This window comes from Erithacus rubecula, assembly GCF_903797595.1.
Source record: "Erithacus rubecula genome assembly, chromosome: 2".
Lineage (NCBI taxonomy): Eukaryota > Metazoa > Chordata > Aves > Passeriformes > Muscicapidae > Erithacus > Erithacus rubecula.
In genome coordinates, this window is record NC_136685.1 from 685,392 (window position 1) to 699,909 (window position 14,518).

The 14,518-nt window shown below is 52.3% G+C and overlaps 2 protein-coding genes across 2 annotated transcripts in view; one reads left to right on the forward strand and one right to left on the reverse strand.

The window, feature by feature from the left end:
• OST4 (oligosaccharyltransferase complex subunit 4, non-catalytic) overlaps window positions 1–14,518 on the reverse strand; it is a 220,721-nt gene that overhangs the window by 51,093 nt on the left and 155,110 nt on the right. The window lies entirely within an intron of this gene.
• Window positions 6,036–14,518, forward strand: part of DTNB (dystrobrevin beta) — a gene marked incomplete at its 3' end in the record, with an annotated part of 83,331 nt that continues 74,848 nt past the window's right edge. Inside the window, exons 1-2 of the mRNA XM_079298277.1 lie at window positions 6,036–6,099; window positions 6,953–7,031. The remainder of the gene's footprint in view (window positions 6,100–6,952; window positions 7,032–14,518) is intronic.

Consider the following 14,518-nt stretch of genomic DNA (forward strand, 5'->3'; position numbering starts at 1 on the left):
CAATGACAGGATCAGTCACAGGATCAATGACAGGATCAGTGACAGGATCAATCACAGGATCAATCACAGGATCAATGACAGGATCAGTCACAGGATCAATGACAGGATCAGTCACAGGATCAAACACAGGATCAGTGACAGGATCAATCACAGGATCAATGACAGGATCAGTGACAGGATCAGTCACAGGATCAATGACAGGATCAGTGACAGGATCAATCACAGGATCAATCACAGGATCAATGACAGGATCAGTGACAGGATCAATCACAGGATCAATGACAGGATCAGTGACAGGATCAGTCACAGGATCAATGACAGGATCAGTCACAGGATCAATGACAGGATCAGTGACAGGATCAATCACAGGATCAATCACAGGATCAATGACAGGATCAGTGACAGGATCAATCACAGGATCAATCACAGGATCAGTCACAGGATCAGTCACAGGATCAATGACAGGATCAATGACAGGATCAGTCACAGGATCAAACACAGGATCAATGACAGGATCAGTGACAGGATCAATCACAGGATCAATCACAGGATCAATGACAGGATCAGTGACAGGATCAATCACAGGATCAATGACAGGATCAATGACAGGATCAATGACAGGATCAGTCACAGGATCAAACACAGGATCAATGACAGGATCAGTCACAGGATCAATGACAGGATCAATGACAGGATCAGTGACAGGATCAATCACAGGATCAATGACAGGATCAATGACAGGATCAGTCACAGGATCAGTCACAGGATCAATGACAGGATCAGTCAAAGGATCAATGACAGGATCAATGACAGGATCAATGACAGGATCAGTCACAGGATCAATGACAGGATCAATGACAGGATCAGTCACAGGATCAATGACAGGATCAATGACAGGATCAGTCACAGGATCAAGGACAGGATCAGTCACAGGATCAGTCACAGGATCAGTCACAGGATCAATGACAGGATCAGTCAAAGGATCAATGACAGGATCAATGACAGGATCAATGACAGGATCAATGACAGGATCAGTCACAGGATCAGTCAAAGGATCAATGACAGGATCAATGACAGGATCAGTCACAGGATCAAACACAGGATCAATGACAGGATCAGTCACAGGATCAATGACAGGATCAATGACAGGATCAGTCACAGGATCAAACACAGGATCAATGACAGGATCAGTCACAGGATCAATGACAGGATCAATGACAGGATCAGTCACAGGATCAATGACAGGATCAAAGGATCAGTCACAGGATCAATGACAGGATCAGTCACAGAATCAATCACAGAATCAATCACAGGATCAATCATAGGATCAATGACAGGATCAATGACAAGGATCAATGACAGGATCAATGACAGGATCAGTCACAGGATCAATGACAGGATCAATGACAGGATCAATGACAGGATCAGTCACAGGATCAGTCAAAGGATCAATGACAGGATCAATGACAGGATCAATGACAGGATCAATGACAGGATCAAACACAGGATCAATGACAGGATCAGTCACAGGATCAATGACAGGATCAATGACAGGATCAGTCACAGGATCAATCACAGGATCAATGACAGGATCAAAGGATCAGTCACAGGATCAATGACAGGATCAGTCACAGAATCAATCACAGAATCAATCACAGGATCAATCATAGGATCAATGACAGGATCAATGACAAGGATCAATGACAGGATCAATGACAGGATCAGTCACAGGATCAATCACAGAATCAATCACAGGATCAATCACAAAATCAATCACAGAATCAATCACATGATCAAACACAATCACAGGATCAATGACAGGATCAATCATACAATCAATCACAGGATCAATCACAGGATCAATCATAGGATCAATGACAGGATCAATGACAGAATCAATCACAGGCTCAATGACAGGATCAATGACAGGATCAGTCACAGGATCAATCACAGAATCAATCACATGATCAATCACAGGATCAATCAGAATCACCAGGTTGGAAGAGACCTCCAAGACCATCCAGTCCAGCCCATGGCCCAACACCTCAACTAAAGCACAGCACAGGTGCCACATCCAGGGGTGGTGACTCCACCACCTCCCCAGGCAAAGCATTGCAGGAATTGATGGTTGTTTCCATGACAAAGCTGTTGCTGATGTCCAGCCTGTTTCTCCCCTGGCCAGCTCAGGGCTGTGTTTGTGTCCCTGGGCACTGGGAGCAGCCCTGGGGCTGAGCAGAGCCAGCTGCAGGTGCTGGAAATCCCAGCTGGAGCTCAGCCCTGCAGCACTGGTGCCAGTCTGGGAGCAGGAGGGCACTGCAGCCCCTGGAGTGCCAGCCTGCACCCACAGGGACCAGCTCCCTGCTTTGGGTACATGGCTGAGATAAAACATGAAATGTCCCATGGCAAGGGGGCTGCCCTGAGCCTCCTGCACAGGATTTCCTGGGGTGTCCAGAGGGGGCCCAGGGTGAGCCCACAGAGCCACTCCTGGGCACCTCCAGCCCCCTCTGGGCCACTGCCAGGCTGTGACAGCCACGCTGGAGCCAGCAGGGTGCTGGCGAGGGCATCAAAGGCTGCTCCAGGGCAGGGAGGTGATTGCTGGGCATGGAAAGCAGCCCAGGGGCAATCCCTGGGGCACACACGTGGAGATAGATATATTTTATACATTATATTTTATACATACATAGCTAGCTATCTATACATATCTATATATCTATATAATACATATATCATCTATATAACACATATATCTATATAATACATATACATATATAATATATATATATATACACATACATATATATATAAAGTCTCAGTGTCTCAGAGAGAGATCCCATTCCCACCTGGCACTGGAATATCAATACCCTCAGGACAAAACCCTTCCCTGTGTCCCCCCCGTGGGTGCTGCTCCTCTTCCTCCCCTGAGCCCTGTTTGGAGATGGATCCTCCATCCTGTGGTTGCCCAGCCCTGGCACACGTGTGCTCCATGATCAGGATCCACCTTCTCCCCACTAAAACCATTGGGGCTGTGGCCTTCAGCCCTGCTCATGGTTTGCAGATATTTCCTTCTGCCTTCCCCTGACAGGGAAATGCACTTCCCTGGCTTTACAAGCTCTGTTAAATTTCCTTTTGGCACATTTGAAGGGGAAAATGTTGATTTATTACTCAGCCTTAATAAATTCTGCAGTTCCCTCACTTCTTGGGGACACTTTAGGAGCATGGACCTGTAGATTTGGGGGAAAGAAAGAAACAGGAAGAAATCTGTATGAAGTGACAGGAACTTGATTTCCCTTAAAAGGAGGGATTCAGGGAAACAGGTGTGTGACCAACTCACCTGATTTCTGACAGGGAAACTCTGAATGCCCTTAGCTTGGTAAAATCAGCAGCACTGAGGAATGTGCAAGAGCCTGGGATTTCTTTTCCCTGAATACATTAAAACGATCAACAGTTCTGTATTTTAAGTATGGAAGGGGTTGGAGACCTGCCAGTGGGAATAATGCACCCCAGCCCTCATGTGGCATCTTGATGGCATCACTAGACTTTAATTTATTCTCTTTTTTAATCCGTGTGACTAATTAACAGCTCTATCTGGTCGTTCAGTGAGTAAAACCCTTTTTTGCAGCCAGGCTGAATTCCCCTGGGAGCCTTGGGAAGAAGGAGGATGGGCAGAGCCGCAGAGCAGAGGGAGGCAGAGGCATAAAGACAAAAACTGAAGCCACGGCACCATCTGGTGTTTGCCAGCTGCAGCAGCTCTCCCTGCAGCAGGCGCTGGGATGGGAATGCAGCGGGCAGGAATCGCCGCCTGCCCCGGGCTCGGCTCGGGGACCCGGGACAAAGCGAGCGAATGAGCAGCGGCAGCTTCCCCAAGCATTTCCCGTTCCTGACAGAGCTTTCCCTCCCTCCTGCCCCGCAAACCCGCAGCGCTCCCTCCTCTCCCGGGAATTCCCCTCCCCTTGGGGCACAGGCAGCGCTGGGCAGGAGCGGGGACACTGCACTGGGACACGGAGCCGGAACGGGGCTGGAATAGAGCCTGGAACGGGGCTGGAATAGAGCCTGGAACGGGGCTGGAATAGAGCATGAAACAGAGCTGGAATAGAGCCTGGAACGGGGCTGGAACGGAGCCTGGAACGGGGCTGGAATAGAGCATGAAACAGAGCTGGAATAGAGCCTGGAACGGGGCTGGAATAGAGCATGAAACAGAGCTGGAATAGAGCCTGGAACGGGGCTGGAACAGAGCCTGGAACGGGGCTGGAATAGAGCCTGGAACGGGGCTGGAACAAAACCTGGAACGGGGCTGGAATAGAGCCTGGAACGGGGCTGGAATAGAGCCTGGAACGGGGCTGGAACAGAGCCTGGAACGGGGCTGGAACAGAGCCTGGAACGGGGCTGGAATAGAGCCTGGAACGGGGCTGGAATAGAGCCTGGAACGGGGCTGGAACGGAGCCTGGAACGGGGCTGGAATAGAGCCTGGAACGGAGCCTGGAACGGGGCTGGAATAGAGCCTGGAACGGAGCTGGAACGGGGCTGGAATAGAGCCTGGAACGGGGCTGGAATAGAGCCTGGAACGGGGCTGGAATAGAGCCTGGAACGGGGCTGGAATAGAGCCTGGAACGGGGCTGGAACAGAGCCTGGAACGGAGCCTGGAACGGGGCTGGAATAGAGCCTGGAATAGAGCTGGAACGGAGCCTGGAATGGAGCCCATCCTGCCACCCCCAGTGCCATCCCCAGTGCCCACAGAGCGCTGCCGTCCCCAGGGGTGGGCACGGATGGAGCCGGGGTTGGGAGCAGCCGCTGTGGCTGTGCCAGGGGAGCTGTGGGACATGGCAGCAGCTGGGAGCGGCCACCCCTGGGGCAGGGGACACATCCTGCAGGGCACAGTCCCTACAAGCTGCATTCCAGGCCACGGAAACACCGACCCTGGGGGGCTCTGGGTGGGAAGGGACCTTAAAACCCCCCCAGTGCCATGGCAGGGACACCTCCCACTGTCCCATTGCTCCAGTCCAGTGTCCAGCCTGGCCTTGGGCACTGCCAGGGATCCAGGGGCAGCCACAGCTGCTCTGGGCACCCTGTGCCAGCCCTGCCCACCCTGCCAGGGAACAATTCCTGCCCAGGATCCCACCCATGGGAGCCATTCCCTGGGTCCTGTCCCTCCCTGCCTTGTCCCCAGTCCCTCTGAGCTCTCCTGCAGCCCCTTCAGGCCCTGCCAGGGGCTCTGAGCTCTCCCTGGACCCTTCTCCTCTCCAGCACCAGCTCTCTCACCCTGGTCCAGAGGGGCTCCAGCCCTGGGCGATGGGGCGATGGCTGTGAGGGCACAGCCACAGCTGACACTTTGCTGAGGGATGGCTGTGAGGGCACAGCCATGGCTCACACGGTGCTGAGGGATGGTTGTGAGGGCACAGCCATGGCTCACACGGTGCTGAGGGATGGTTGTGAGGGCACAGCCATGGCTCACACGGTGCTGAGGGATGGTTGTGAGGGCACAGCCGTAGCAGACGGAGCCCCCAGCTCTGTCCTCACCGCCCGGCCCGCCCCGCTCCCCTCAGGCGGCCCCAGCCCCTCAGGGCGGCCGGGGGGGTGTGGCCGCCCCCTAGCGGCGCGCGCTGCGCCTGCGCGGTGCCGCCGCGCCCCGGGGTGAGCGCAGCGCGGCGCGCGCGCGCTAGGGCGGAGGCGGGAGCGCGCCAGGCGGCGCCGGCCGCCGATTGGCTGCGGGGCGCGAGGGGGCGGGGCCGGGCCGCGCGCCCCCGGCGGAGGCGGGCCCTGATTGGCTGAGGCGCCGCGCGGCGGCGGCCGGGACCGTTGGAGCGCGGCGGCGGCTGAGGCGGCTGAGGCGGCCCGGCCGCACCGGAGCTGCGGCGGCCCCGGCAGCGGCTCAGGTACGGCCCGCAGCGGCGGGGCCGCGGGCACCGGGCTGGGCGTGGGGCTGCTGCTCTGGCCATGCCCCCGTGTTCCTCCCTGCCGCAGAACAGCTGCTGGCAGGGAGCCGGCGAGTAGGCTCCATTGCTGCGGAGTTAACGGAGAGCCGGGATGTGCAGCTCCAGTGCTACGGAGTTAACGGAGAGCCGGGATGTGCAGCTCCAGTGCTCTGGAGTTAAGAGTTGGGATGTGCAGTTCCACAGCTCTGGAGCTAAGGCAGAGCTGGATGTGCAGTTCCAGTGCTCTGGAGTTAAGAGTTGGGATGTGCAGCTCCAGTGCTCTGGAGTTAAGGCAGAGCTGGATGTGCAGTTCCAGTGCTCTGGAGTTAAGAGTTGGGATGTGCAGTTCCACAGCTCTGGAGTTAAGGCAGAGTTGGGATGTGCAGTTCCAGTGCTCTGGAGTTAAGGCAGAGCTGGGATGTGCAGTTCCAGAGCTCTGGAGTTAAGGCAGAGCTGGGATGTGCAGTTCCAGTGCTCTGGAGTTAAGGCAGAGTTGGGATGTGCAGTTCCAGAGCTCTGGAGTTAAGGCAGAGTTGGGATGTGCAGTTCCAGTGCTCTGGAGTTAAGGCAGAGTTGGGATGTGCAGCTCCAGTGCTCTGGAGTTAAGGCAGAGCTGGATGTGCAGTTCCACAGCTCTGGAGTTAAGGCAGAGCTGGGATGTGCAGTTCCAGAGCTCTGGAGTTAAGGCAGAGCTGGATGTGCAGCTCCAGTGCTCTGGAGTTAAGGCAGAGCTGGGATGTGCAGCTCCAGTGCTCTGGAGTTAAGGCAGAGCTGGATGTGCAGCTCCAGTGCTCTGGAGTTAAGGCAGAGCTGGGATGTGCAGTTCCAGTGCTCTGGAGTTAAGGCAGAGCTGGATGTGCAGTTCCACAGCTCTGGAGTTAAGGCAGAGCTGGATGTGCAGTTCCACAGCTCTGGGGTGAACAGGAGCAGCAGCCAGGGCAGGAGCAGCCCCGTGTTGTGGCTCTCAAATGAGGCAATGTGACTTTTCTGTGGGGAACAGCTGCTGGAGGAGAAGCTCATTGGTGTTTTTCACATCTCCTTAGGCTGTGGTTTAAATGTCTGAAGAAGGAAGTGAGCCAGGAAAGTGGAAGTTGCCCTGAGAGACTTCCCAGTGTGATTCAGGTAATGGGATCTGTTGAGATGCACTGTGGTGTTGACCTTAGTCTTGTATTTTGTATTCATTTGCTATTTTCTACACTCACAAAGCTGATACTGACATTTTTCATTTATGACAAACTTGTGTTGTGAAGCAGTGGCTTCTGTGTTTTCTGGGATGTGTTGGACATATGAAACAAGAGAATCATGTAAAAAGATGGGATCATGTGTTTAGACTTCCTCCACAATTATGTTTGTTGTGTAACACATCCGTTGTCTGGGGAGGTGAATCATAGAATTACAGAATACTTTGGGTGGGAAAGGACTTGAATCAACATTAAATTCCAGCCCCTGCCATGGGCAGGGACACCTTCCACTGTCCCAGGGTGCCCAGGATCCAGGGGTACCTCTGCATGAGCTTTAGGTCCCTTCCCACTCAAACCTTTGGTCATTCTCTGCTCTGTCTGCTGCAGCTGCTCAGTGACAAACCATCCCAGGTGCCTGATCCAGTGGTTCAAAAGGTCCCAAGTTTCATTTCCAGGTTTCCTTTGGCCCTGAAATGCTTCCCTGTGTGCAGGATGCTGCTGCAGAGGTGTCTCTTTTCCTTGAGCATATTATCCTGTTAAATCCTCCTTGGGTTTCTGCTCATTCCCATCATCACACACTGGATTCTTGTCTTGTTCTGCATGTTTGGGACATCCCAGACCTGCTGCTGGGCTGGTTGCTGACACTCCTGTGGTTGAGGGGACACATCCAGAGCTCCTGTGAGCTCCCTGGGACACCCCCAGTGTTCAGTGCAGCTGCTGGGGAATGAGCAGCCCTGGCAGCACTGTCCCACACTCCTGCCCTGGGAGCAGGCTGGGTTTAGGCACAGAAATGGCTTCAATGTTGGCTGTGTTGCCCTGCTGCAGGCAGGGCTCTGGTGCACCTCTCACCAACAGCAATACATGTTTTAGGGAGTGCTGCCTGGTGCAGGGCTTAGGAAGGAGCCACAGTGCAAGAAAAAGAACTTTTGCAGCAACAGAAAAGCTGTACCAGCAGTGGGAGTTTTGTAGCATCTAATTAGTGGTTTGTCTTAGTTTCTTCTGCCTTCACTCAGAGCTAGGATTAACAAATACACAAAATAAATGGGTTTTCTTGTGTTTGGGCTTGGTTGTTTACTGATTTTTATTAGAAAGTGCAGAGTGCTTGACAGCACTTCTAGCTACTGATAGAAGTGAGGAAAATGGAGGAAGAATTAGCTTAGAGTGGTAGAAATTCAGTTATTATGTTAAAAGTATAAATAATGTAAGTGTTAATTCTCTATTAAATTGTTTAGCTTTAAGTGTGACACTGACTAACTAACCAGAACCTACTCCTTGAAATTCATGAAGAATTAAGATGAATACTGAAAAAGACACCACCCCAAATCCTCTATTTTGTCTTACACCTATTACTCTTCTATAAAAACTTTAAATTCAATGCTCTTTACTGTAAGTGCACACTTTTTATTTAACTACACACCCATGATTTTAACTTTATTATTAAAATTTAGAAGATGCCTCAGGTCAAAAGCAATGTTCTCCAGGGAGTCAGTGCCTGACAGCCAGGAAAGCTCAAAAACTCCACATTTCTGGGATCCAACAAAAAACTTCACTTTCCCAGCAGTTCAATGACATCAGACACAGCACAGGTCAAGGGGGAGTGAGGGTTTGGAGTCCTCTGCAGCCCTGGGTGGATTTTATCCTTTTTCCAGCCCTGGTGGATTTTATCCTTTTTCCAGCCCTGGTGGATTTTATCCTTTTTCCAGCCCTGGTGGATTTTATCCTTTTTCCAGCCCTGGGTGGATTTTATCCTTTTTCCAGCCCTGGTGGATTTTATTCTTTGGGCAGCCCTGGTGGATTTTATCCTTTTTCCAGCCCTGGGTGGATTTTATCCTTTTTCCAGCCCTGGTGGATTTTATCCTTTGGGCAGCCCTGGTGGATTTTATCCTTTGGGCAGCCCTGGTGGATTTTATCCTTTTTCCAGCCCTGGGTGGATTTTATCCTTTATCCAGCCCTGGTGGATTTTATCCTTTATCCAGCCCTGGTAGATTTTATCCTTTTTCCAGCCCTGGTAGATTTTATCCTTTGGGCAGCCCTGGGTGGATTTTATCCTTTGGGCAGCCCTGGGTGGATTTTATCCTTTTTCCAGCCCTGGGTGGATTTTATCCTTTGGGCAGCCCTGGTAGATTTTATCCTTTTTCCAGCCCTGGTGGGTGTCAGCAGCTGTGCAGCCCTTCAAGCCAAGGTGGATGTGCTGAGCTGTGAGGTGTGGATGCTGTGCCAGTTTTTGGGGAGGGCAGGAGGCATTTTGGAATGGAAAGGTGTGTTTGCAGTGCCTGAAGCAGCCTGAGCTCCATGCTCAGCCTGCCTGCGTGGGCTGCTCTGGAGGAGCTTTAGAGAGCCTAAGGAGGGATTCACATAAGGTGATTCAGGTGATAAGGATTGGAATCCTTCATATTTTTATTACATTCATGGTTTTCCCTCTGGTGCCAGGGAGAGAAAACCATGATTTTATTGTCTCTGGTGTAGTGTTTAAACAGATTTCTGTTCAAAAACTGTACCTAAGTTTAAATAGTTTCATGGGTCTTTCCTAGTCCTGTGGGTTTTAACTTCTCAGCTGTGCTTAAGCAATAGAGATTTATTAAAAAATTACGTAATGAGGAGCTTTGGGCAGCCCAGATCTGGAGGAAACAGGAGGAGACCTTAAAATTCCCCAGCAGCCAGCACATTATATTGGGCCAGGTGTTTCTGTGGAAACAAATGGAATTATGGCAGCAGGTGCCAATTCATCACTGCATTTGAAAAGAGCTGGATGTCTAAAGGATCTGCTGTGGTTACAAAACTTAAAATTGTAGTAACTTAAGCACTGTGTGCAAGGTGAGATGTTTTTCAGTTTGTCAGTGCAACTTTTAATTTTCTTTAGGTCAAAGGTTGGATTGGTGGGTGACCAAGAGCCTCAGTGGTTCTGTGATTTGAGATGGGGAGCACAGGGCTGTCCTGGCATGGAGCAAACAGGGAGGGAGCTGAGGCCCTAATTATTTTATTTTCGTTTATTTTTTGAAGCAGAAAGTGACAAACCCATGGGATTAAAACTGTCAGTTTTACAGAAGGCAGTGGCATCAGTTGGACTTTTCCTTCAGGCTGCTGTTCTTTGGAAGGAAAGCCCCAGAGCAGTGAGGAGCAGGGAGAAGGTGCTGTGGGTGTCTGGAGCTCAGACAGAGCTGCACTGATCACACCCTGTGGCTGTTCAGCTCCCATGGCCTGGGGCACTGACACAGAGACTTTGAAATGCAGATTCATGGCAGTCCCTGCCTCTACTCCTGCACCCTTTCAGCAACATCTAACACTTCACAAACTTGGCATTCTTTTCCTTTAGACCTGTGAAGCTGCTGAGGAAGATCTGCCATGGTGAGGTGATGGAGGAGGTGAAATGAATGAGTGAAAGCTGAGCCAGCTGTTTGGTGCTGGAGTCAGTTGTGGTGGGGAGGGCAGTTCCTGTTTGCAGGTGTTTGCAGGTGTTTCTCAGTGCCCCTCTGGAATTTCCCTGCTCCCCAGGTGTGCTGCCAGGTGTGTGCTACCTGCTGCTGCTCCATCCCCCAGGCTGGGTTAATGGGGAAAAGGGCAGGGAAAGCTTTGCCAGCTTCTCTTGGAAGCACTGGGGGCTCAGCAATCCCCTCCACAAAAAAAATCTTTCCTTCCTGAGAGGGAGGGGTAAGCTCTTAATTAGATTATTTCCATCTTCTTACTGCTCAAAAACCCTCCTGTGACATTTCATTTATCTCAGCCAACAGCAGCACTGCTTTATTTCAAGGAAGTTATTCCAGCTGCTGGATTTGCTCTTGTTTTCAGGCTCCTGGTAAATCCCACAGACAGACATTAACTTCAGCCTGCAGAGCAACAGGCAGGTTGTAAAAACCCATTTCTTTTTTTTTTCCTGCCCCTCAGGCTTTGGGGCAGTAAAGGAAGATGAGAGTTTGGTTCTGTGGTTACTCCTGAGTGTGGTGGGCACTGAGTGTCCTGGCTGCTCTGCACCTGCCTGTGCCAGAAGCTGTGCTGAGACACTCAGTGCTGTCCCTCAGAGCTCCTGAGTGATTCCCTGGGGATTGGAAATGGAGATTTACAGCTGGGAGCTTAAAATAACACCTTGGCAGAGGGGCTGGGACCTGCAGTGCCACTGTCACCCTCACCATCCTTACCCTGAGCTGCAGGTTCCCCAGGGCTGGGTCTGCTCTGTGTTCTGGGCACTCACAGATGTGAGGTCACAAACTCAGGGGGTTTGGAACTCTGCTGGAATTGGTTCTGTTGTGTTGACACAACCTGTGGTAATTGTTCTGGAAGGGTTTCAAAGAAACCTCTGGTTAAATATTGTTACTTGTTCCATCTTTGTTGAACTTGAACCCAGTACAAGCTTTATCAGTTTCTGACCAGGTGGGCAGGTGAGGTTACTGGGCTTACCCTGGGGATTTGCCTGGAATCACAGAATGGTTTTGGTTGTAAACATCCTTTAATTCCCAGCTGTGCCTGATCCCTCCCTGTCCCAGCCCAGAGCCCTGAGTGCCACATGCACCCCCAGGGATGGGCACCCCAAAGCTCCCTGGGCAGCCCCTGCCAAGGCCTGAGCACCCTTTCCATGGAGAAATTCCTGCTGCTGTCCAAGCTGAGCCTGCCCTGGCCCAGCCTGAGCCCATTTCCCTTGTCCTGTCCCTGTTCCCTGGCAGCACAGCCCGACCCCCCCTGGCTGTCCCCTCCTGGCAGGGAGTTGTGCAGAGCCACAAGGTGCCCCTGAGGCTCCTTTTCTCCAGGCTGAGCCCCTTTCCAGCTCCCTCAGCCTCTGCTGGGGCTCAGCCCCTTCCCCAGCTCCCTTCCCATCCTGGATCATCCCATGGGGTTGGTGTGTCCCCAGTGCAGGACTCAGCTCTTGGCCTTGTTGGTCCTCACCCAGTGACCCCACCATGGATCCATCCTGTGCTGGTGCCTGTGCCTGTTCATTTTTAATGAAGCTTCCTGCATTTTTGGACAGGTTTTTGCAGAATCTTCCAGAGCAGCTTTGGATCCTTTGAGTTTATGGAGGAAAAAATAAAGGAACCATTGAGTTATTTAGAGTTGCAATCACTGGGAAGTTCCAGGCCATTTCCTGGCTCTTAACCAAGTGGGTTTTTCCTTACACCCTCTGAGGAGTCAGTTTTGGTTTGTAAAGATCTTGTACAACCATCTGAGTCCAGGATGTGTGAGAACATCCAGACCTTATGGTTTTGGGGGAGCTGCTGCTGGAAGGTGTGTGGTGCTTCCCAGAGATGCTCCTGTACTTGCTGGAGATGCAGAAACAACATTTTAGGGTATTTTTCACACTTTTGTGCACTGTTGCTTTTTACTTCAGTTACTTATCCTATAAATGATGGGAACAGAGTTTAAAATGTTCAAGATAAATTAAAGGAATTGTCAGAAATAGTTGAAATGTGCTTTAAAAGATGTTTCCAGTCTAGTTGAAAGGTTTGTTTTGTCTCTTGCAAGGGTCAGATGTGTCCCCCTGAAATAATTTCTGGGTCTCTCCTCTTCTAGGAAAAGGCACAGGGGAACAAAGGAGTATCTTTGATTAATTATGTTTGGCTGCTGAGGAAAGGGATTCAGAAGATGAACCAGAAGAACAAAGAAATGAGTAAGAGCATCAGATATTTTGGATAGGCAGAGGGAGAGGAGGGGATTCAGTCAGTCATTGTGGGGTCCTTGTTCAAATTAGGAAAGAGAGGGGAAAATATTTCATATTTTATTGAAGTCTGAGATGAACTAATATAAGCACCTTTGTATCAACAGTTCAATTTTGTACTATAACAAAACATTTATGACAGCTCAGAAATTATTTTAGATGATTTCAATCAAATGTCAGTTGAAGCCAGGTGAGTTGAGAAGCCCAAAGCAAGGAAGAGCCAAGGCAGGTGGACACTTTTTCTGCCAGCACAGGTATGCCCTCAATTTTTATTCAGTATCTTCATCCCAGTTCTGTTCTTTATTAAAGCCACATTTTTAAGAGTGAGTGAACTGACAGGGGAGCAGAGCTTTCCCTTGGAACAGCAGGAACAGCTGTTCCTTCTGCTCAGAGAAATGCAAAAAGTCACTGAACCCCTTCCCTGTGCCAGGCACAGCTCAGGTCAGCCCATGGCCCTAACTGCTTTTCTGGATTATTTTAATTAAGGTTATTTCTGACCAGAAATAGGTGTGGGCACAGTTTTACCCTCATGCAGCTGAATCAGTGCTATCAGATATTATTTCTGCTAATGATGTGCAACACCAAGAATGTGAACCAAGTCAGATTCAGTCATTGCTGAATGAGCCTTTCTCTGTTCCTGCCTGCAGGTGAGGCTGGAAATGGCTCTCAGACCCCAGGGTGGGGATCTCCCTGGGGTGCTCCTTGGAGGAGGAGTGGGGAGTGCAGAATCAGCCCAGTGAGTGCTGGGTGCCTGTGGCACCCCAGCTGTGCTGCCCTGGGGCCGTTACCTACAGCTGATGAGCTCCAAGAAGAGCGAAACCTGCTAACAAAGGTCCTGTAGTATTGGCCTGGGGACAGGCAGGGACAGGCTGGGGACAGGCAGGGACAGGCTGGGGACAGGCAGGGGACAGGCTGGGGACAGGCAGGGACAGCCTGGGACAGGCTGGGGACAGGCAGGGACAGGCTGGGGACAGGCAGGGACAGGCTGAGCCTGGGGACAGGCTGGGGACAGGCAGGGACAGGCAGAGACAGCCTGGGGACAGGCAGGGACAGGCTGAGCCTGGGGACAGGCAGGGGACAGCCTGGGGACAGGCTGGGGACAGGCAGAGACAGGCTGGGGACAGGCAGGGACAGGCAGAGACAGGCAGGGGACAGCCAGGGACAGGCTGGGGACAGGCAGGGACAGGCTGGGGACAGGCAGGGACAGGCAGAGAGAGGCTGGGGACAGGCAGGGACAGGCTGGGGACAGGCAGGGACAGGCTGAGCCTGGGGACAGGCAGGGGACAGCCTGGGGACAGGCAGGGACAGGCAGGGACAGGACAGCCTGGGGACAGGCAGGGGACAGCCTGGGGACAGGCAGGGACAGGCTGAGCCTGGGGACAGCCTGGGGACAGGCAGGGACAGGCTGGGGACAGGCAGGGACAGGTTGGGATTGGCTTGAGCCCTGGAGCACTGGCAGGGCACAGGCAGGGGTGGCACAGGCAGGGGGGCACAGGCAGGAAGGCACAGGCAGGGGGACACAGGCAGGGATGGCTCAGGCAGGGGGACACAGGCAGGGATGGCTCAGGCAGGGGGGGCACAGGCAGGGGGGCACAGGCAGGGGTGGCACAGGCAGGGGGGCACAGGCAGGGGGCACAGGCAGGGGTGGCACAGGCAGGGGTGGCACAGGCAGGGGTGGCACAGGCAGGGGGGCACAGGCAGGGGTGGCACAGGCAGGGGGGCACAGGCAGGGGTGGCACAGGCAGGGGTGGCACAGGCAGGGGGGCACAGGCAGGGGTGGCACAGGC